Source organism: Pinus tabuliformis, chromosome 8 (assembly GCF_031772625.1).
Source record: "Pinus tabuliformis cultivar Carrire ecotype Pingquan chromosome 8, CPIR1, whole genome shotgun sequence".
NCBI classification, from domain to species: Eukaryota; Viridiplantae; Streptophyta; class Pinopsida; order Pinales; family Pinaceae; genus Pinus; species Pinus tabuliformis.
The window spans coordinates 856,286,431-856,308,815 of record NC_142294.1 but is presented as its reverse complement, the minus strand read 5'-3'; the positions used below and the strand labels follow the sequence as shown (position 1 = coordinate 856,308,815).

At 40.7% G+C, this 22,385-nt stretch overlaps 1 protein-coding gene across 4 annotated transcripts in view; it reads left to right on the top strand.

Annotated features, from left to right (window-relative positions):
• Positions 1 to 22,385, top strand: part of LOC149238266 (uncharacterized) — a 281,970-nt gene that overhangs the window by 117,308 nt on the left and 142,277 nt on the right. The window lies entirely within an intron of this gene.

Here is a 22,385-nt window from a genome sequence, read left to right as displayed (position 1 = left end):
CAAATGCATGGCAAAGTGCAATACATGCTCATTACTGCATGCAACATTATAATAAGTATCGAGAATTTGTAAGCATGCAGGTCTGATGACCATTTCAACTCTCCATAAAAATAAAAAGAAAGCAGAATTAAATGACCAACTCACGCTCACTTCGAAACTCGGAAACAGTTTGTGTTTCTGAAAGGGGATGGGTTTTAAAAATGACAAAATTTTAGGAAATGGGAATGAGTCATGACGTTGCATAGATATTATTCATATATATTTATAAAAAGAAAAAAGAGAAGATACTTAAATTTCAAGAATTTCAGTGGAATTCACTTATATTCATACAACTACTCAAATAACACGCACTTGAGAACGTAAATGACAATAAGATTGCACAACCAAAATATAGCTTGATATATTAGTTCAAAGAGATTATCACAATAATGATCAAGAGGCAAGACACAGCACTTCCAGATTAGGGAATTTCCACCTAGGCCATTAGGCATACAATCAAAAGGTATCAATATAATGAAATTTAACATCATCATACATCTGTGATCCCACTCTCATGGATTTCAAAGCTAGATGATCCTGGTAGTGGCACATGAGACACCATAAAAATTGTTCCACTTACTATTGAAGGAGCAAACAATGAGCTTAAACTTATGCAATGTTATTTTGAGTTAGTGGGATTTGGATATGGAAGTGTATCCACTGGATTTTTGAAAAGTTAATATAAATATAAAATTTTAATTTTTAAAAATATTTTTTTTTACATTTTTTTTTTAAATTATGTTTTTTAAAAATATATGATTTATGCTTATATTTATAATATATAATATTTATATAAAATAATAATATGTAAATTTTGATATTTATATTAAATAAAAATAAAATTAACATGTTTATATTTATTAGTTAATAAATTTAATTTAATTATATTGAAAGTAGTTAAGTGTTTTACAGAATAGCATACTATCTAAAAGAAGTTATCACAAAAGAATATAACATTACATTAATAAATTAGAAAAATATAAATTGATTGCATTTTAAATATGTTAATGGGTACCTTTTTTAATATGAATGAATTAATATATGACATGAAGTTAAATGATTAAAAAATTTACACAAAGAAATTTGATTTGATAAATCCTCGATGAATCAGTATAATGCAAGTTGATATATGTGCAATATTAATATTAATAGGTAGCCAATCACAGCTACAAGGCACCACCAACTGCAATATCTTCCCATTCCAAATTATATGGTGCCATTGACTTCAAACAATGGGCAAAGGACCAACAAGCTCACGGAGAAGGAGAATGGATGCGCATTAAGGACACCAAGGACATCGTGTAGCCGCGCAGGAGAATGACCAACAATCTCACGGAGGAGGAAAATGTATTGTCGTGCTAGAGGTTCAAGGAGAGAATGGTGCATAGAAATGATGCTTTTTTGGTTGTTAACGATCCAAAGTTTGTCCAACCCTCTGTGGAAATTTCTAGGTTTGACACATCAGAAATACCTACTGCATTATCTGGTTTGTTATCTCCTACTTGTTCTTTCAATTAAAAAGTTATTTATCAATATAAATATCAAAATAAACACAAATGCATCTTTCACACATATACAAATCAACAATTGAAATAAACTGAGACAACACAAGGGACATCGTTATTTTTGGACAATTGCCCCCGGAAAAACCCAAAGCGGGAAAACCGGTGCAACAAATATGAGGGTTTTTTTTTGTTGACTAGCGGAATCGACAACGGCAGTGGTATCGTACTCGCGTTACACTCGGTCGAATCCCACCGGCTGCCACTATAACCTCTAGGAGGAACCTCCCAACCTGCAAGAACGGCCCTCGGTTGAGACGAGACTCGAACTCGTGACCTGCACAGCGGCACGGATGACTTAGCAGATCATCCATTGGCCACGAGACCAAACCTCTGCGGGCACAGATATGAGGTTTTTATTATTATGCAGTTTTTTGAATACAACTAGGGTGCCAGAAATGGCTCACCCTTCAGAGATTTTCCTTGGCAGAAGTACCTTTCTTCAGAGACAAATATTTGGCTAGTCAGCAACTGGATGAATAGCCTCATAGTGACTTCGGTTGTTCCCTTAGCTGGACAGCAAAAGCTGCTCCAAGCTACCCTTGGGAACTGTCACCCTCCAGAGACTGCGTCACCCTCTACAGCTCTGCGTCAGCTAACCAACTCTCAGTCTACCCCACGAAAATTCCTCAACGCTGCCTCTTCAGCGTAGTGTCAGCTCTGCAGCCCTCTGCACTGCCTGCGTCAACCTCTGCTGCCTTTGCGTCAACCTCTTGGCCCTCTGCGTCACCTGCGCTGGCCTTCTGAGCCTCTGCATCAATCCTGGCTGCCTCTGCGTCAACCTTCCAAGGCTCTGCGCTGTCTCTCCGACACTCTCTCTACCTCTCTGCTATGTATTCTCGGCCTTTTGCCGAGCTTTCCCTCGCTGCAACAGATCACTAACTCAATTTCTCAGCAAACCCTGCCTCAGAAAATCGAATTGACTGATCAACTTGGTGTGTCTCCAACTGACCCTCAAGCCTCCTCTTATACTTTTCCTGTTGACGATTCAACAACCGAGATTAAGTCCCTAATCAATGACTAAGATTAGATTTGGCTTGATCCTCGTTATTTAGAACTTTCTCACCCATATTATATTAATACACATTAATATTTTAATTTTCCTATGTTTAGACTTAGGAACCCTGTTAAAAATATTAATTATTTTAATATCTCTCCATTCGGGTGGAATTTCCCCAAACGATTTCTGGGTCTTGGAGATCTCATGTGCCTTAGCCTCTCCACCAATTTTCATGGCTAGAGCACATCCGATGCTACCAAAAATCAACACTCTCTCTTAGCGAGGAATGTGCTCTAGTAATGCTTCACTATAGAAATGTCACACTGATCTTCTGCATCGGTACCTGTGTTGATGCTTGGCCTGTTGCCTCACATCCACTACATTGCTGCTCCCTGTATTGCTGCCCATGACACTGCCACTACCACTGCTACACCTGTACTGCTGCCCATGACACTGCCACTGCCACTGCTACACCTGTACTGCAAATCCCTCTCAATATGCTGCCCATGTTGCCCCTAGCACTGCCACTGCTAACTCTTGCATTGCAACTCAGTTACCAAGAAGTAAGTAACTGATTTCCCCCAAATGCTAACATCCCAATCAGTGTGGAAGCCTCGTGATGCTGAAGCTACCTTTGTTGCCAACACGTGCTCCTTCTTCCGTCACTGCGCTACTGCAAACACCTCTGTGCCTCTTGCACTGCTGCAACCTCCACTGCGCTACTTCAGATTTCTGCACTCAAGCACTGCCTTGCTGCTCCACTACACTTTACTCCACTCGACACCTGTCATCATGCTACTGTCGTTAAAGGCTCCCGTAGCTGGATGTGATCCAAAAGTTTGGGTACCTCAAGGATCCTGCCCCTAGTATGTAGTCCTCTTGACTACAACTCAATGTCTCCCCACCTCTTCTCTACAGGTGCATGAGCACTCATGGCACAATCGTCATCAGTCTCGACCTCTTTCTCCGCCTTAGCTGGAGATGCCTTTGAATAAGAAGCCTCTCCCTTGTTTTTCTTCCTGGGACACTGGGATGCATAATGTCCTAGCTCCCCACAATGGAAGCACTTAACCTTGGAGATGTCCTTTTTCTTCCTCTTCCCTTGTTGTCCTGTAGATGCTAGAGCCGCATCCTCCTCCTCCTCTTTCTTGACTTGAGCTCCCTTACCACTACTCCTCGCCTTGGTCATCCTCCTGATCTCTTCCTGTCGAAGAGCTGCCCATATCTCCTCCCAATCGGGAAGAGTAGCCCTGCCCAAAATACTTTAGACAAATGTCTCACTCCTCAGAGACTGCATTCAGGGCTGTCTTGACCATAAACTCTGGATCCAGTGTAGACCCCACGAAAGTAAGCTGGTCGCAAATCTCCTGCAACTTGAGAAGGAATGGATCTATTTGCTCTCCTTTCTGCATCTGATATGATCTTAGCTGATTCTCCAATAGCATCTTCCGCTGCATGGAAGAGCCCTGGTATAAGGTGATAAGGGTGTCCCACATCTCCTTTGCTGTGTTCTTCTCAGCAATATGTGATATGACATGATCTTTGACCCCGTCTAGGATCATGCACTTCGCCCTCGCCATTGCCTCCTCATACTTCTCATTCTCAGCTGGATCAACTGGGATAGCCACTACTTTCAAGGCAAAGCCCTTGATGCGATGTTGATCCAGAACTGCCAGGATCCTGGCCTTCCAGATGACAAAGTTCGAAGCCCCGTCCAACCTGTCCTGATCCCTCAGTCTGTTCATTGCCATTTCAACTCCTCTTCTAGACTCCCTTTGAGTCTCAACTCCCCTCCTGGAAATCTCCCTATAAGTCCTGATTTCCCTCTTGGAAATCCTCTGGCCAGCTGTCGAACCGCTCCTCTCCAATCCTCCTTGCAACTGCAACTCGGATCTGGATTCCTTGGCTAGAAATCCGTCGAGGTAGTGACTCCCTCTACCTTGGTTCCGTCTCCTTAGACACTGTTCTGTATTGACAGAAACATCGTCCCACTAGCTCCTCAAATCACAATCTGCCCACAGCTCCCCAAGCCCCGACAACTGAAGAAACTGAGCCTTTCAGGCTCTGCGCAATCCTGACAAAGGCTGAATCTGCCCCTCCGACCAACTGCGTCAATCCTACCTGGCTGAGCAAGATGATGTGGCTCTTCGTGAGCCTCTTCTGCCTCTCTCTGCCTCTGTGCTGGCCTTTCCCTTGGCTCGAAATGATGACACAGGCTCTGCGTCACTTCTTCTCTAGCTGCTTCTGCTTTGGAACAATGCTGTCTCTCGGGACTGCTGCTACTGCAAATTTCAGATTTTTGCTGGTGCCTTCAGTCCTCTTGTGATCTGCAACACTCTGATACCATGTGGAAATTTATAAGTTTGACACATCAGAAATCCCTATTGCATTATCTGGTTTATTATCTCCTACTTGTTCTTTCAATTAAAAAGTTATTTATTAATATAAATACCGAAATAAACACAAATGCAACCTTCACACATATACAGATCAACAACTGAAATAAACTGAGACAACACAAGGGACACCATTATTTTTGGACAATCATCCCTGGAAAAACCGAATGCGAGAAAATTGGTGCAACAAATATGAGGGTTTTATTATTATACAGTTTTCTGAATACAACTAGGGTGCCAGAAATGGCTCACCCTTCAGAGATTTTCCTTAGCAGAAGTACCTTTCTTCGGAGACAGATATTTCGGCTAATCAGCAACCGAATGAATAGCCTCATAGTGACTTCGATTGTTCCCTTAGCTGGACCCGTCACCCTCTACGGCTCTGCGTCAATTAACTAGCTCTCAGTCTGCCCCACGGAAATTCCTCAGTGCTGCCTCTTCAGCCCAGTGTCAGCTTTGCAGCCCTCTGCGCTGCCTGGGTCAGCCTCTGCTGCCTCTGCGTCAGCTTCTTGGCCCTCTACGTCAGCTTCTTGGCCGTCTGTGTCACATGTGCTGACCTTTTGATCCTTTGCATCAGTCCTGGCTGCCTCTGCGTCAGCCTTCCAAGGCTCTGCGTTGTCTCTCCGTCACTCTCTCTACCTCTCTGCTATGTATTCTTGGCTTTCTGTTGAACTACCCCTCGCTGCAACAGAGCACTAACTCGATTTCTCAGCAAACCTTGCCCCATAAAATCGAATTGACTGATCAACTTGGTGTGTCTCCAACTGACCCTCAAGCCTCCTCTTATACTTTTCCTGTTGATGATTCAATGACTGAGATTAAGTTCCTCATCAACGGCTAAGATTAGATTTGGTTTGATCCTTGTTATTTAGAACTTTCTCACCCATATTATATTAATACACATTAATATTTTAATTTTCCTAAGTTTAGACTTAGGAACCCTATTAAAAATATTAATTATTTTAACATCTCTCCATCTGGGTGGAATTTCCCCAACATTTTCTGGGTCTTGGAGATCTCATGTGCCTTAGCCTCTCCACCAATTTTCATGGCTAGAGCACATCTGATGCTACCAAAAATCAACACCCTCTAGCTACATTTCATGTGTACAGTGTGAGGGATCCGTTTTAGGAGAGGATCATGGACAGATCCAGGGGGATTTGGATCTGAATCTATATCTGATTGGGGGATCTGTGGATTTATCCCCTTAGGCCAACGGATCTAGTAGCGTGGCTTTTATGCATGTGCCAATCTTATTGTGTATTATGTTTGCAGCCATATAAATCAGCAATGCCAGTTGTTGATCTCATACTAATCAAGATTCGCTAAAGTTATATCTATGTTCATGTTTTTAGGATCCACATCCTGCTCCTTTATAGCCCCGACTATATAATCTTCTTTCCCCAAGAGATAATATAAGGTTTCAAATGGATGGAGACAAATATCTCTATGCCTATTGGAAGCCAACCTGTTATGTTTTACGGAATGGATAAAACTTCAGTTGCTTCATTCCCTCTCATATGTTGACAAACTAGCCACTTGTGAAAGGATTTAAATTGCATATGTTTGTAGCTCCTCTACATCTGCACCGTGAATGATGACACCTTCATTATTTTATCAATGGCAATGATGTGAAAAATACTGTCAATTCCAATTGTAAAATTCACAAACTGAGTTAAAATATTAAAGATTAGTAAAGAATTAAATGTGTTGTGTGTAATGTAGGTTGTAATTGGTACGACTTGTGACAGATATATCATTAAATTTTAGTAGTTAATAAATGGTTTAATGACTATCCATAGGACACAAATAAACATTGTACATTTACTTTTTGATGTGCGGGAAAATAACATAATCTTCACTTTCTCTCTCGGATATGCAGGTGCATGTTCTTATAAAGATTCTATGGTGTTAGAGAGAGAATGCATGTGCTTATGATAGTAGCAGTCTAATGGTTCCATGAAGGAGAGAGAATATCTGTAATGTCAAGCTGATTGCAAGTTTGTTAACTAAGAAATCACAAATATAAACGAAAGATTCATTTTAAGAAAATGATCTAAAGTTCAAAAATTAGGAAGATTAAAAGAGAAAAATTATATTACTAATGTCAAATTATTGAGAGGTCCATTACAACAAAATCTAGAAGGCCTAGTGCAAATCCCCACTAGACAAATCTAGACCTGGCAACAAGAGATTGGCCACCACTATCACCTCAGTGGCCTTTCTCCAGTTGTTTAGTGCTGAATTAAATCCCACAAGGGAGGCTTCCCCATAAAGATCACTTAAAGATATTTAATCAAGGAGTATTTAAGGTGATGCAAGGTCTAATGATTGAGGAAAAGTTACTGGTGGAGCCTAGACAGACTAAGATAAGATTACCAAATTTCAAATACTCTTTCCTAAGGTCTCTTATATTGAATCTAGATTAGCGAGCTGTTATAAGTTATGGTTTGAGAGGTATGCAACAATATGGCATGCAATGTCATATAACAACTAGAAGAAATAGCCTTTCAAGCATAGATCAATAAAGGAATAAGGCTATCAATTAGGTAAGCAAGTTTAGGGTAGGAAAGTAAGTTTTATCGCTGAAATATGCATAAAACAACATCAAAGGAGATGATGTCAGCCCTAGTTATCTGGTTTTATCATGCAATTAATCCTAGATTTTGTCTTTTTTAAGCTGTTAAATGCAATCCTTATGAAGAGGGCAATAACACATCAAATAAAATTGTTATTGAATACAATTTCAAGAAAAACCCTAACCCTAATCCTAACCCTAACCCTAGATACCTAGGAATTAGAGAGAAGCAAGATAAAATGTGTATAGAGAAGGGGTTGATCAACACCTACTAGACTAGTGCCTTGATCTAATTGGGCAATGGAGTCTTTTAGGGAAAAATCTATGAAGGCTACCTTGATGAAGAGGGTGAGAGAGTAATCTCTACTCAGAAAGCCTAACAACTTCCTTAAATGGGAGATTTAAAGTTCAAGAGATGCATATATCAAAATTCTCTTGAAGGATTCAAGGAAAACAATTTTCATTACCACGAAGAATCAAGATTTCAAGAAAAATATTGCAATTTTAACATGGCACACATAGAAACCCTAATTCACATAATATAGCATGCAAAAAATGGAAGAAGTTCAACATTCCACAAGAATCTCTTCAATCAATCTCAAAGAAGTCTCATGCAAAATTCCTCCTCTAAAGACAATTCTCTCCATAAAACAATATTGTGGCCAAGTAGAAAATACAACAATAGCTAGTGTACGCTTCCAAAGAGAGAGAAGTGTGATGAAGGATGATGATGAATACGTGAATGAGACTCCCCTCTATTTGTTGAAAATAGTAGCGAGAGAAGGTCCTTCTTGACTTGTGCCTTAGTCAAGAAAGACCACGAGATGTCTTCCTTTCGTCAAGAACAAGTTCGTGGAGATAAACAGGTTAGCAGATTCATGCATGGAGTTGGAGAGTCAGTTAACTGGGTCTCCAAGTGGCATTGATGGGAATCCTTTTCCTCAGTTGATGGCAAATAAAACTTCAACAGAATAAGCATGAAAGTCGTTTTTCTTAATGACCATGTTAAAATGTGTTTGAAATTTTGAAAAAGACTGGACGCAAGTCCAGACTAAACTTGACATGGTTGCTGTGCCCTTGGGTTTGATTTCTTCTACATGAAGTTTATAACTTGCAGTTGCATATATAAGGATACCATTATGAAATTAAGATACGCAGGAAACCTGAGCTCACATATTCTGTGTGAATGAAATAAGAACTAGCAGTAGTACCAGCGTAAGAAAGAAAAACTATCTTCCTTTCTGAATTCTCCGTTAGAAGCATACCTGCTGTCATGTAGTTAGTTCTAGGTAAGAAGACCGTGTCTTCAGTGACCTACAGCATCCAGTAATGTGTTTTACTGTTTGTTCTACTGCCAGATTTTGCAAGGGATGGCTCGGAACTGCTGCAAGTGATCTACCCAATATATGTCATGGAGAATTCTGAACTCAAAATGGCTTCTGTACATACCAGAACATCCATTATGGATCTGTTTGTGATTGCTGGTTGTTTACCTTGGTGCTGTAGCTGATTGGAATGCTGCTTCAAAGAGTTCATGTTAGTAAACTTCCATACAGACCCATTAAACAAATCTGTTTCATAATCACTCAAATTCCTTTCCTGCAGGCTGTCATATCAAAGGGGTTATCCACAGCATGATAACCAGTCACCAGAATGCAAACAATTGTTTTGCTTTGCACACTTTCCGAATTTTTTTTTGTCATTGTTGCAGAAGGAAATACTGAACAGATATTTCTCGTGAAGATCTGATCAAGAACATACCAAAAATGCAATGCAATTTGAGAGGTAACAGGAAGTGCCTCGTCTTATGCTTGTCTTCAAGGGAACCTGGCATCAAGAACTTTTTGACATCATCAATGTTTGAGGACCCTGCCTAGAAGTCTTCCCATTGGTTCTCATCATGACTCTGAATATATTCTACAGGAAAGTTAAGAAAAAATTTGCTTGACTTGCTAACACACTGAGGAAAGAAACCTATGTCAACATAAGCCTGAAAACAAATAGCTCGTGGTTTCTGTTGACCTTTTGTGTAGCATTGGGAGGTATTCCTGCATGCCAAGAGGCCTCCTAAGTCGGCCTAGGAAAATTATGGAAATACAAAATTAAAATTATATTTTCTGGCCAACATGTAGGCTCAAAATGGTCAAGTCGGCCTCACCATGAAAAGGTGTGACCCTTTGTCAAAATTCACCCATTTTGACAAGTATATATACACAATGTGACACCTCCACTTTGACCCATTCGGATCATCACATATTCTCTTCTATTCCAGCCACATGTGTGAAGTCAAAGGAGAAGATTTTTGGAGGTTTGACCGAGTTCGACATGCTGTTTGATTGAGATTTCAAGCTGAGTTTGACTGCAGAACAGGCTGACTTTGACCACAGAAGAGGACTGTTTGACCATGGGTTTGACATCAGGAGTCAACCGCAGGTATGAAGTTGAACACAGGAGATAAGATGAACAGGCCGAATGTTGACCATAATTGACTATTTGGGTGGTTTGACCACCATTGATTGGTTGGTAGTTTGACCAGGTTTGACTAGTGTTTAGACTTGGATTTTGGCACAGATTTTTAGACAATTTTGTGGAATTGCAAACTTTGCTGTAGAATAATTTCTCCTAGAAGAAAAGTGACTGAGTTGTCTCCCAAGTTTGGGTTTCCCAATGTAAATTTGTTGTCTATATTGTGCATGGTTGTCTCTTTATGGTCTTACTGTTTTCACTGCATTACTATTGAGCTTTTGTGTGTATAATTGCTCAATAATAATAGGGCATGAGCTAAGTCACCTGACACGGGGATTTGGGATTCGACGGATACAGGGATTCGAGTGTCGGATAAGGACACGTTCGGATACGCTATATATTATTTTATTAATATATATATATATATATATATTTCAAACGTAGATCTTCATCTAGATGTAAGTTTTACAAAGTAACGTTATGCATACAAATACAATTGTGACATAAATGATAAATCATCATACATATTCAATTCATCAATGATCCAATAGGAGAAAGACAAGATAGTAAGATAAAGATATTGTATTTTTATCATCAAGTCATTAAAATCAAAATGTGTTACATAGCTAGTGCAATGCCAATGGAAAATAGAAATAGCAAATGGAAGTCTTCCCTCAACATTAGAAGCTGCTGTTGCAGCCCCACTTGCAATAGAGGGAACACTTGCAGACCCTGATGAAATTGGGAGATGAGGGGGACATTCTTCCCCTTCCTTTGCCCCTTCCCTGCTGCCCTTGATGAGTCGTGAATGTTGTAAAAAAAACAAAAAATGCACAAATTTGTAAAAGAAATGCACATGAAAACTGGTGTAATAAAAATGTAAAAAAAAAGAGAGAAAATGCACTTACCTGTTGCTTGAATCTCCTTGAAAATGTTCCCACACCCTTTGCTCCTTGCTCCCAAACACCCACAACAAACCCACAACAAATTAAACAAGTGAATGTGCAAATAGAATGGGGAAATATGCCTTTATAACGCCGCACGGGTTCTTGTTTTCCGGATTCGTGTTCAAAAATCAGGACACGCCGTGTTCCGATCGGACATGATGTGCTCCGATTTTTGGACACGAATATGCCCGAATCATGTTTGATTCGCCGGATTCGGGACATGTAGGGCCTGGGGGACGAATCCAGTTTCATAGGGCATGAGATAAATTGATTGAAGAACATTAGGTGGTAATAATCAGATCAAAAGATTGTTTTCTACTGTGCATCTTTGTAGAAAATTCAACATGGTATCGAAACCTTGTTAAAAGAACAACCATTGAAGTCAGGCTAAGGAACAATGAGATGTGATTTCGCTTGTGTAAGATTCATCTTGTGAGAAAAAGGATCAGGCCTAAAGGAATCCAGAGGAAAGTCGCAGCCTAAGAAGAGAAGAATTTGTCTTTCGGAGTATTTTGTCTAAGTGAGGCCGAGTTATATTTTGTATTGGAGATGGCTATCGAGAGGTCTGTTTTGTAGTTGTGGAAGGGTCTATTCTGAGTAAGTAAAGGTCATTCTTGTTGAAAAGTGTAACTAGGTTCAGTCTTCATAATGACATGTAAATATGATTTTATGTAATGAGATGTAAGTAAGAAAAATAAATTTATTATATTAACTTGCTTCATGGGTTTCATGAGCAAGGGATTTTGTTTTTGAGTCAAGACTCCAATTAAGAGTCTTTAGGATTTATTTGTCATCTAGTCATAAAATATAAGAGTCATTGTCATGTAAATGAAGTCATGTTACACTTTGTAAAAGGTCAATATTATCTATGTAAAGTATCCTCCAAGAACTTGTCACCAACCTTTTCAAGTCGGCCTACAAACAATGAGGAAGCTGCTAGATCAAGTCAGCGTAACTCCAACTGTCAAGTAGGCCTAAAGGACAGTGAAGGAGGTGTATATATAGCCTAACTTGTCCTCCATTTGAAGACAAGAAACTCGACTTACTTGAGGCAAGAAGAAGTGCGAAAGAAGGAAGAGAAGCAACGGTACAAAGAAGGAAGAGAAGGAGAAGTGCGAAGAAAGAAAGAGGATTCTTCTCGGTAATACAAAATTAGGGTTTGTTCTGGGGCAGTGCGAAGTTTGGGCAACAAAATCTTCTGGGAAGTGCGAAGTTAGGGCAGCAAAAGAAGGAACCTTCTGGGAGGTCGAAGTAGAGACCTAGAGACCGACTCTCTCTAGAGGAAGCCAGGAAAGACCTAGAGACCAAGATTCTCTAGGGAAAGTCGAAGAGAAGTAGTAAGAAGGATAGGGACCGAGTTCTCTAGAAGGAGCCAAGGGTAGCACTGTGAGAAAGGCAAAGCAGAGGAAGAGGCAGTGCATCTAGGTTGGTGACAAGGTTCTTGGAAGAATACAAGAGTCAAGTGTCTGTGTCATGGTCTTGGTACTTATCAATTGAAGATTTAAGAAGAAGAATTTTGACCGGGTTTTCCTCTCAAGAGGTGAGAGGTTTTGGCCCTGGCTAGAGAAGCCTATATACTGTGTCTCTTTTATTATTGCATACTGGTAATTGTCTTGATGAAAGAACACATTAATAAGCTAACGAAGAATTGAATATAAGATTAAGAAGGAAAAGAGCATCACAAGCAATTATCAAGAAGAGAAATTGTTATTGATTAAATGCCCTAGATTTCTCAAGAATTCTAAGCCCTGGAAGAGGGATAGGGACCTCAGAAGTAAGCTTAGGTCAGACCGAAGTTGGGTATAGCCTAATCAAGGCCAATTGTGTGTCCGTGTTGTGTTAAGGGCAGCCACAGAGCTTATTGAGGCTGGCTGCAGACTGACTTTACCCTAGGAGCAGGGCGAAAGCAAGAGCAGATAGGTTGAGGGTCTCAGAGTCAAAGAACAGCCTGGTCGAGGAACACTTGTGAGGGGCCGAGGGCTGGTTGAGTCAACAAGAAGATACATGAGGTGAAGACAAGGAGAGGGCTGCAAATAGAGGGCTGGAAAGTGAAGTCAGGAAGTGGCTAATAGTAAGGTGTAACATGCTAGTTTTATACAGTAGGCTAAAGGAGTGTGAAAATTCGGAAACCCCGAATCCTACTGCAACAAATGATAATGTTTCTTCTATTCGTTAAATTAATCAACCAAATTATTTGCAGTTTCCTATGACAAATATCGAAACATATACACTGTAGCCTTCACAAAATAAATATTGTAGAAGAAATAAAAACACTGGAAGAATAAATACACACACACACACAATAAAACACCATTATTTTTGGACCAATGTCCCTGAAAAAACCCAATGTGCGAAAACTGGTGCAACAACTGAGGGTTTTATTATTATGTAGTACTAAATTTGAGTACAAATCTATGGAAGCTGAAATCGAGCTTTCCATACAAAGAAAATGACTGACACAAGTCTAGTCAGAAAAAATCTCACTTCCACTGGTGATCCGACACTGACCTTAGCTCAAGATGAGCTACTCCTTGCTGCCTTTGCGTCGCCCATCTCGGACCAGTGTCTCTCTCACACTGTTGATCAGTTGCTACTTTGGAACCTCAATCTCCCGGGCCTCTGGGCTCCCACTCTAGCTCCTGCCACTGAATCTCGACTTCCCCTCAGCAAAATACGAATCTCCCTCCGAAGCTTTGCATTGCCTCTCTACACTGCGTCAGCCTTTCTGTGGAGTACACTGTCTCTCTTCTATGCAATCATCGGAATGGAAAAACTTCCTTTCGGCCTTACTATCCCTGCCCCTCTCTCACTGCTTCGAAACTATTGAATCACCTCCGACAACACACCATTGCTACTGTGGAGTTCGATTTCCCAGCAATATGAATTCCTGGTGGCTCCAAGTGTGTTCCCCAACCCCCATCGAATTTCTTCTTATAATCTCTCGTTGAGGCTTCAACGACCAAGATTAAAACATAATCGATGGATAAGATTAACTAGAAATCGATCCATGTCTTCTTCTAGAAGATTCCCACCATGACTTAATTAATACCCTTTAATTATTCAATTTTCCTAAGTTTAGACTTAGGCAACATTAAAAAAGATTAATTATTTTAATTAAGTTGTCTCTAGGTGGAATTTCCTGAAACGATTTCTGGGTTTCAGAGAATACATGTATTCTAGCCTCTCCACCAAATTTCGTGGCTAGAACCCATCCGATGCTACAAAAATCAACAAGGAGTAGCCAACCTATGAGTAACAGTTGACAGTGATCAAAAGGGGTTGATCTTTGTGTGAGCATTGGAGGCAAAGGACAACCTGGTACAAGAGTTGGAAGACTTAGGGTTTGTAAATCCTAGAGAAGACTTGAAGTGTTGGATGCATATTTGGTTTATCTACTTGATAGCATATGGAATGCAAGTGGGAGATCCAAGGGTAGACTCTATGTTGATACTAACTTGTTGTTGAGCCTTTGGTGTGGCTAGATAGCTTGATGAATGGCTTGATAAGATTAATCTGCAAAATGAAGAAACCCCAATCCTTACAGTTCATGCAAGGAAAAGGAAAGCAACATGCATCAACAGTTGATATTGAGGATGAGGATGAGCATCCATCCTAGAAGAAGACAAAGGAATCTAAGATTGTAGAAGGAATTCAGTGATTTCTGTAAGGAGGTAAGGATCAAGAGGGAGTTAACAATTTCTTACAACCCTTAACAATTTCTTTCTTAATCAAACGATAAGTACTTCATATTTTTTGTGAAAATTGCTACACTCTGAAGGAACCCCTACTGCAGCAAATTTGAATCTACTTCACCTACTTGATTTTTTAACATACATTATCAAGTTATTCTTCTGAATATGAAGCAAATTACTTCTGCAGCCTACACTAATTAAATATTTGATCTCATGAAACAAATAATAGAGCAAAGAACAAGATACATAGGACAAACTGCTGCAGCAGTTCCGAGGGTTTATTATTATGCAGGATAAATATATAAATACAAATATAGGATGCTCATCTAGCAATCCTTTATAGAGAAAATACTGGCCGAAAATTTGAGTGAGTTTTACCTCACTTCACCTGGCAGAATTCTGGCTAATCTGACACAAGACTGGCTAACCTCGACTATTTCTGCGCTGGCCCTGTGTCGGCCTTTCAGGCTCCGCGTCACCTTCTCTGGCCTCTACATCAGCTCTCCTGACTGTTCCAACAGTTCCCGATAGTTTCGACAGTTCCCAACGGTTTTCGCTGTTCTAACAGTTTTGGATTCTGCGTGACAGGCAACTTTTTTGCGTCAGCTGTCCCGGCTACTGCGCTGCCTCTACGTCACCTCTCTTGGCTGTTCCGACAATTCCCGGCTGTTTCGACAGTTCCCGACAGTTCCCGGTAGTTCCGACAGTTCCCGGAAGTTTCGGCTGTTCCACCAGTTTCGACAGTTCCCGACAGTTTCGGCTATTCCGATAGTTCTGGATTTTGCATGATAGGCAACTTTTCTGTGTCAGCTCTCTTGGCTATTGCGTTGCCTCTCTGCAAGCTCTCTCCGCTTCTCTGTTCAATATTTTCCGGAAAGTCCTCCTTCCAGATTCTCTTTGCCCCTCAGCTGCAAGATCTCCCCAATCGATTTTCCTCTTGAGAACTTCTCCCCTTAGAAAATCGATTTCCTCAATCTCTCTGTGTATTTCCAAATGAACCTCAAGCTTCCATTTTATACTTTTCCTATGGAGTCTTCAATGACCGAGATTAAGTCTCTAATCAACGGCTAAGATTAAAACATGCCTTGATCAACCTTCTAGAGCATTCTCACCCATATTTTGATTAATACCCATTAATATTTTAATTTCCCTAAGTTTAGACTTAGGAACTCCATTGAAAATATTAATTATTTTAATAAAATACAATCCGGGTGGAATTTCACCAAACGGTTTCTGGGTTTTTTAGAACTCATGCGCCTTAGCTTCTCCACCAATTTTCAAGGCTAGAGCATTTCCGATGCTACCAAAAACGAACACTCCCTCTTAGCGAGGAAAGTGCTCTAGCAACAATGTCGACCTGCATGCTGCGCTGTTTCTGAAACATCTCCTTTTTGCACTGCTGTTGCCACTGACACTATGCTGCTACTGCTACTGTACTATTGCCCATGACACTGCCACTGCCACTGCTGCATCTTTACTACAACTCCCTCTCAAACGCTGCATCTGCTATGCTGCTAGCACTGCCACTACTAACATTGCATCCGTACTGCAACTCAGTTGCTGAGAGAAGCAACTGAAAAACATCCAAAATTAGCTGAACTTAACTGTGTTCAACATAATACAATGAATGTTGGAATCTGACTACTATTGATTCTGACCCTTTGAATCTTCTGCACTGCTTCTGACTCCTGCACTGTGCCAACTACACTGCTACCAACCTTGCTCTGCGCTGATCAGTGTTTGGTCCCTAGCTACTGCATCTGTCCATCAAACACTCCACTGCATCATCTGACACTAAGTCCATCTCGCTACTGCTGAATCTTGGGCTCCTGTAGCAAGGAATTGATCCAAGAGGTGGACTCCTCAAGGATCCTGCCCACATGTACTCCTCCCGACTACAGCTCAATATCGCCCCATCTTCCTCCTGGAGATGCATGGGCACTCATGGCAAATTCATCCTCGTCAATCTTTGCTGGAGGAGCCTTAGGATCATGTTTCTCATGCTTTTGCTTCAAAGGACACTGGGATGCATAGTGGCCCATCTCGCCACAACTGAAACATTTCACCTTCGAAATATCCTTCTTTCGCTTCGGCTTTTGTTGTCCCTTCGATGCTAGAGTTGCGTTCTCCTCCTCCTCCTTCGTTTTTGTGCCACTCCCACTGTTGCCATTGAGGTTGACCTTCAATAGGTCCCTCCCTAACTCCTCCTGTTGAAGAGTTGCCCACATCTCCTCCCATGAAGGTAGTTTCTCTCTACCCAATATGCTTTGGCCGAAAACTTGGCATTCATCTGAGACTCCATTCAAGGTTATCCTCACCATCGCGGTTGGCTGAGGAGTGGTCCCAACTATAGCAAGCTGGTGTCTAGTGTCCTGAAGACACTGAAGATAGAGGTTCACCCCTTCTCCTTTCTGCATCAAAGTTTGCTGGAACTTCTGCTCCAAATACATCTTCCTTTGTTCGGAAGAGCCTTCATAAAGTGACGACAAGGCTTCCCACATCTCTCGGGCTATATCCTTGCCCTGCAAGTGTGAGACCACATGATCTCCAACTCCATCCAACTCCATCGAGAATGAGCCTCTTTGCCTTCCCCTGCTCGGCTTCATACTTTTTCTTTTGATCGTTGTTAGCAGGAACAACTACAACACTATTGGCGTAGGCCTCGAGATCATATTCCTCCATAACAACTAAGATTCTGGTCTTCCATATGACATGTTGATTTTTGGTAGCATCGGATGTGCTCTAGCCTTGAAATTTGGAGGAGAGGATAAGGTACATGAGATCTCCAAGACCCAGAAATCGTTTTGGGAAATTCCATCCGGATGAGGAGTTATTAAAATAATTAATATTTTTAATGGGTTCCTAAGTCTTAACTTAGGAAAATAAAAATATTAATGGGTATTAATAAAGATAAGGATGAGAAGCTTCTAAGAGATGAGGATCAAGTCTGTTTTAATCTTAGTTGTTGATTAGGGACTTAATCTCGGCCGTTGATTCATCAATAGGAAAAGTATAAGAGAAGACTTGAGGGTCATTTGGAGACACACCGACAGATACTCAGTATCTCAAGGAAATTCGATTCTCAAGGAAGAGGAGATTGATTTCAGAGGGAGTTGTAGGGTGGAGGAAGAGGAGGGCTTCAACAACAAGCAATGATCAAGGAGGAGGTGATGCAGGGGCAGTGGAAGACAGCGCAGAAAGAGAGACGTAGCCCAGAGGAGAGACGCAGAGCCTACGTAGAACCACTTAGAGCTACGCTGGGTCAATCAGAGTGACACAGAAGTGGGAGCAAGGTCTCCAAAGTGTCAAATGGTCTCAAAGGGAAAGTCTTAGATGTTTTCTTTCAGTTTCTCTGTAAAATCATTCCTTGTGAAAGCAATTGCTGCTGAAGATTAATAAAGCCATCATCTGCTTCATTGGTTTTCTCGCATTGGGTTTTTCCGGGGACATTTGTCCAAAAATAACTGTGTCGATGTGATTGATTCTTGTGCATGTATTTTTCTCTGGGTAATTGTGTGATAACTGTAGTAGAATTTATTTTAATATTTGCTAAAGGAATTGCGTAAATAACTTATTGAGAATAATAAGAAGGTGAAATAAATCAGTTGTTGCAGTGATAGAATTTCAGTTTAGAAATTTTCACATGGTATCAGGGCAGAGATCCGACAACAGGAAAGGAAAATCGCTTATGGGTCAAGAGCATGATGCAGAGGCATCCACTCAAGGGGACTCGTGCTGATTTCCAGAAGAATGCACAAGGGACGAATATTCACTGTTAGCTTCTAGATTGGAAGAGGAAGTCGTTTGTCTTGCAAGCTCTGCCTCCTCAAAGGTTTGGTATATAGACAATGGAGCTTCTTGGCATATGACAGGAATCCGAGAATGTTTTTCAGATTATCGGGAAGAAAGAATGAATTTTCAGATCACCATGGGGAATAAGGCAAAGTGTCTTCCAATAGGAAGAGGTACCATAGTTTTTTAAACTGAAGCAGGAGAGCGACTTCGGGCAACCAATGTGCTGCATGTGCCGAGATTAAGGATGAACTTACTTTCCGTATCTCAACTTCAAAACAAGGGCTATGATGTTTTCTTCATTAAGGAAAAAGTATATGTCAAACACCCAAGTTGGAAAAAGAAAGCTCAAATTGGAATCATAAGTAACAGGTTGTACAAGTTACAGCTAGAATCACCAATGGCATTGATCAATGTTACTTGGGAGCGGGAGCGGGAGTGGAAGCGGGAGCGGGAGCGACCATTTTCAGAAGCTCCCGGTTTGGGAGCGAATCCGGGAGCGATTTTTTAAAATATATATATTTTTTATATTTTTTAATTTTTGATACATATATGTCAACAAAAACATGTAGAATGATGAAATAGACATAAAAAACATAAAAAAACATAAATTGATCATTGAACCATATCACATCAATCATCTAGAAATTATAATCGTCATCAACCATGTCCACAAGTTAGTAAAATACATATTACAACTGCAACATATTGAGTCTTATAAATCATGATTCATCAAATTCAATATTAAAGTTTCAACTTCAAGCTTTCAGAATTGAAAATTCAATAACATTTATCATCATTGATCACCAAAGTTGTACTTGTAAGCCAAGTTTAACCATTACAAGAAGTAATATCGAAGATATTTCTAAGTCCTAACTTCTAACTGTTAACATGATATGAAATGTTAAAAATTTATAAAATGAAACATGAATAATGAGATGAAATGAAACAACTTTAGTCTTTCACAAAGCATCATATTCATAATTCACAATCATTACCAATGAGTTATAATTGCCAAGGCCCAACTTCAAACTTCAAATTTTCATTGTCACAGTGATATAATGTTTACAAAAAATATCATAATGTCATAATGATATGAAAGAGTCAAGAGTCAAGAGTCAAGGACTCAAAACTCAACAGTTATGAAAACTAAAGTCTAATAGAAACTAAAAAAGACAAGTAAACTGTAAATCTACAAGTGGCCCTTGCCACGAGAGTCTCCAGGAGTATAAGTAGGTCGTGGTGGTCTTCTAGGAGTCTCCCGCACAGACCGACGACCAGAACTAGAGCCTCCACGCGAGGGTGTCGATGGAGGTGGCGACAGCAATGGAACAAGACTCGGGCCCCGAGCACTGCTACTGGATGGTGGAGGTGGAGGTGGCATGGCTGCTGCAGTTGCTTCATTTTCATCCCTTACAAGCTCCTCTTCTAGTTCTTCAATATGTACAATGCCATCCTCCAAATTGTCGTCCTCAGGGTGATTGTCCCAAATTTTATATGTGGGATCTTCATTAGCCCGATCACAGTAATGGCTCAACAACCTCAAGTTGTAGTGCACATAAACCAAGCTTTCTGCTCGGTTTTCGTTGAGTCTGTTTCTTTTCACATTATGTATATAACTGTAGGTGCTCCAACACCTCTCTGCAGAAGAAGAATTTACAACCTGTGAAAGAACTTTTTTTGCCAATTTTGGCAAAAGTCCGTGGCCGCCATATGTTTCCCACCATGTGAGAGTATCAAATTTATCTCTGTCGTCCATTGCATGGAAGTTACCATACAAACCACTACCACTGAGGTATTTGCCTATTTCAAGGCGCACAGCTGCACATTCCTCCCTGTCAGGTATCAATTTTTCTAATGCTTCCAAATATCCTCTAGTTACCTCTTGATCTAAGTGGGGTTTGGTCCTAACCCCACCCCCTGCTGCAGGTTTGCCCAACCAAGATGAAGAGTAGTATTTTGGCGTAAGGATATACGGCAAGCAATGTAGTGGAACATTAAGCTTATTCCACCGTTCACACACACAATCATGAATTAGTTTGTACAAGTTGGGATCTCTATTATGAACAATATCTTTTATTTGCCCCAACATGGTATCCATTTGCTCATACACCTCGCCAATCACTGGTTTGTCTGTATCTGCAAACCGAATCATGTGATAAATTGGCTTGGTGAAATCCAATACCTGCCTCACACTTGTCCAAAACTGCCCATCAAGAGCGGCCTCCTCCACCATTTCAAAACCTCCCATGTCAGCTGCATTTGTAGCCCTTTCCTTTAATACCTGCCAATGTGGACTTGATACCATGCTAGCTAATGCCTCTCTTACCTTCACAAGGCGCCTGAAGGTGAGGTAATAGCTACCAAATCTTGTCTTCGCAATCTTCAGCAACTCCAATCTCGAGTGATTGCGGAAAAGGCCATGGGTATTGCTATGATTTGTAATAAATTTTATCATTTGTTTGCCTTTCTTGTACAAATCACCAATCCATTTGTATTGTGCATTTTTGTTTTTGACAATATCATGCAACAAAAGGTTCAATGTGTGAACCAAACATCCAGACCAAAATATGTTGGGGTATTTATCCTCAATAATTGCTCCCGCTGCCTTACAATTAGCAGCATTATCAGTGATGACTTGGATGACATTGTATGGGCCAATACGCTCAATTGTTTCAAGTAATGCTTCTGCAATGTTGATAGCGGTCTTGAACTTGTCTGAGTAATCATGTGCAGCTAGAAAGATGGGACCACTAACAGACACAGCAAGAACACTTATCAATGGCTTGCCTTTTACATTTGTCCATTCATCAGATACAATGGACACCCCATAGTCAGTCCAAGAACTTGTCATTTTATTCAAAGAATGTGATATTTTTGCTTTTTCATGATCAAGGCCAACGGTTCTTGCCTTGTCATACCCAGGGCTCTTGTATCCTTTAGGGGCATCATTTATGGCAGAAACCATTTCGTGCCAATAAGGTGAGCGTAGAACATTGAATGGTATCCCACATGCATAGAGAAACCTGTAAACTTTTGAATCCACATCATTCCTACACCCCTCATCAAGGAAATCTGATATGGTTCTACGGCGTAAAGATGATGACCTTGTGCCTCCATGTCCATATCCACTGCCTTGGGAGGATGCTGAAGGAGTTCTTTGTGAGCTTGGTTCAAAGAAACCCCTTGATCTTTTTGTTCTGTATTGGGCTTCCTCCTCTTCCTTTATGTATTTGGCTCTATCTGCTGTTGACACCGCTGCACAAGTTTTTATTCCTATTTGTTTCTCTCCATCCCATGGCCTTTTCCCGCAGAGGTGTCTTCTAGCACGGGTGTATGAACCTGTGTAATCAGTGTTGCAATGGGGGCAATGAAATTTAGTGGTTCCACCCCCTCTCCCTGTTTCAGCCCTTTGAACATATTTCCACAGTGGAGTTTGGTCTTGTTTAGTTTTTTGAGGGTCATGTTCACCCTCCTCCACCTCCTCCTCACTGGGGTTTTCACCCATTTGACTTCCTCTGGCTTCTTCATCCACCTCTTCAGTTTCAGGCCCCCTCCGTTTCCTACTCTCCACCACCATAATAACCATAAAAGGGACCAGGAAGAGGAAAATGCCAATAAATATCCCCAGGTCCATGGTGTTTGATGTTTGTAGGGTTTGAGTCTTGAATCTGCAAATTAATTTAGTTTATTGGGATTAATTCATTTAATTTATTAATTTAATTTAAATACATGATCTTTAAACTCAAACAGCTAAATTAAACTAACCAAATTAACTACCTAACCAGCTAAACTAACTAAATGATTAAGTTACTTACCTCTGCAGGCTTGCTCCTCGCTCCTTGGCACTTGCTCCTCGCTCCTCAGCTCTGGCTCCTTGCTCCTCAGCTCTTGCTCCTTGCTCCTTTGCTCT